This window comes from Aythya ferina, assembly GCF_964211825.1.
Source record: "Aythya ferina genome assembly, chromosome: 14".
NCBI classification, from domain to species: Eukaryota; Metazoa; Chordata; class Aves; order Anseriformes; family Anatidae; genus Aythya; species Aythya ferina.
This window is the reverse complement of record NC_140312.1, coordinates 12643649-12646113: the sequence shown is the minus strand read 5'-3', so window position 1 is coordinate 12646113 and position 2465 is coordinate 12643649. Positions and strand designations below refer to the sequence as shown.

Sequence of the window (2465 nt, the reverse complement as noted above, 5' to 3'; positions counted from 1 at the left end):
AAGAGTGGGAGCATATGCGTGTGGAGGTTCAGGCACAACTGTGCAGCTGCACACACAATTTTGTGTTAATAAATGTGCCAACATGCACAATTTTGGGGGTGCATATGTGCATATGTGCACATGGGTACATGCACAGGTGTGCAAACATGCATGTATGCATGCAGATGTGCACATATATGACCACGTGCACACACACATGCACACATGTATTTGCGTATGCACACACATGCACAAGCATGCACACACACACCCATGCATGCACACATGTCCAAAAGCACACACACGTGCACCCATGCACTCACGCACCTGTGCACATGAAGACAAGCACACACACCCACGCACAAACATGCAGATGTGCACACACACATGCACATGTCCCTCCCAGACCTCCCCATGGTGCCAACCCATCTCCCTCCACACCAGGGCCCTGGGGTCGCCCTGCACGCCCCACCTCGGTGCAGCGCAGCATCACTGCCCCGCACGCAGTTGCCATGGCAATGCCTGGGCCGCCCTGCGGAGGATAACACCGAGCATCCACCCCTTCCCCACCCGCCGTGGACAACTCCATGCATCCCCGGCCGAAGCAGAAGCATGCAGGATTCTGCACCACTGGAGCACCCTGCACGTCCCACACTCAGTTATTTCATGTCAGGCTCTGGCTTGCTGCCATTAGGCTGCATGGCTGGGAATGCATCAGCGAAAACTCAGGGTGGGTCGAGAATGGTTGGTTTTGCTTCCCAGAAATGTTATTGAGATATTATCTGACAACACTGGGAAAAAAAAGTAAAAGACAAAAAAAAAAAAAAAAAAAAAAGCCTTCCATGCTAGTGGCATGGTAAAAGTGTTTCTGAACCCGCAGTATAATTGCTCACCGTCATTAAGAAGGATCAAAGATAGGCCGAACCATTTGAAAATGTGTCTGGAGACGCAGCCCATAAGCTCTGTCTCGTAACAGACATTTAATAGTTAGGTGATTAATATGAAAGTGCTTCTTCCTTCAAATATCAATATTAACTTGAACTTTGCCTTAAGTAGCTTGAGCCTATATTTGAAAAAGCATATTGGTTAATGTGTTAAATAAAAATCAGTCATTTCATACTGTAATCTTTCTGCTATAATCTTTTCCTTTGACTCCTTTTCATTTCAGTCCCTCAAGTAATGACTCAAGACCATTTTTCTGCACATGAATATACAAAGGAAAGCGTGAAGTCACCCGCAGCCTGCGAAGCTGAATTCCCAGTTCTCGAGGCAAAGGAACAAGGGGCAAGCTGAGAGCTCAGGGGCCGCCGTGGTTACACGCCAGCGATTAACAGAGCCGCTTCATCAGCAAACACGTGTGGAACAGAACCAAGACTGCAAATATTTCATAAAAAGAGAAAGGGCTAAATGAATCGAGTAAAATGTTTGCTGTGAATTGCTTGGCTGCTTGTAACTGGAAGGCTGCATTTCTACAGCCCAGTATAACTTCCTTTTTTTTTTTTTTTTTTTTTTTTTTTTTAATTTTCCTTTTCCTTTCAGCAAAACCACCAACATCTCAGGATCTGAGCCGTGCCTTGCTGATGGTTTGGGGTGATATTTTCCTCTGCACCATTGGGCTGTTATTAATAAACTGCCAAACCTGGGGAAAAAAATGGACCCAAGTGTGTCCACACAGCTACATAGCTTCCATTAATTCACCGTAGGTCTATAGGTTACCTGGTTTCCTCATGAAAAGAACAAACTTTGAGGCCACGGTGGAACCCCACAGGGCTGAGGCTTGGGTTCTCCTGGGGGTCAGAGCATTGTGGTGCCTGGGCTGAGCTCCTGGCCATGAGCTGTGCTGCCTCCTTACCCCACAGCGTGCCCAGAGGTGGGGAACAGGCAGCTCCTGCTCGCTCTCATGGCACCTGCCTTTCCTTGCCACGACTGCAGCAGTTCATGTGCTCAGGAGACAGTGACCGGAGGGGTTTTCCGCACAGGATGCACACAACTTCAAGCAGGGGGTGTCTGCTGGGGCGTGAGCTGGTGGGACCCTTCTCAAAGAAGTTTCCTCCAGGTGTACTGGATGAAACGATCCAAGGAGTAGCTGAGCATGGGCAGCTGGGTGTTTGCTAGGGCTGTGATTCCAACGGGGCCAGGGCATTTGGGGACAAAACCAGGCAGGCTGGGTGTAAACCAGTCTGGTGGTAAGCAGACTGGGCATGTGGGATCCCTGGAGCAGGAGAAATCACACGGCTGAAATGCAAAGGCTGGAGATGCAAATCCGTTGCCAGAGGAGCACATGATGGGAGTCAAATGAATGACTCCCAGGCCTGGAGAAACCCAACGGGTCTGGGCACCTCTCCCTGAGCAGGGCTGGGCTGAGCCTCGTGTCCCTTGTGGGGTCCAATGTGGGCACAGCTGCTCCTGGGGGAGGCCTGACCTCGTCCCACAAGTGGCCCTCGATGGACCCAAGGGGGCACAGGAGGCTGGAGGACTTAAAGGAG

The 2465-nt window shown here is 50.1% G+C and overlaps 1 long non-coding RNA gene across 1 annotated transcript; it reads right to left on the bottom strand.

Moving 5' to 3' along the window:
• Positions 1 to 906: 906 nt before the first annotated feature.
• LOC311444804 lies at positions 907 to 1988 on the bottom strand. Its single transcript, XR_014698079.1, has 2 exons — positions 1696 to 1988; positions 907 to 1353 (listed from the first exon to the last, which is right to left on the bottom strand). It is a non-coding gene; the product is annotated as an uncharacterized lncRNA (long non-coding RNA).
• Positions 1989 to 2465: the final 477 nt, after the last annotated feature.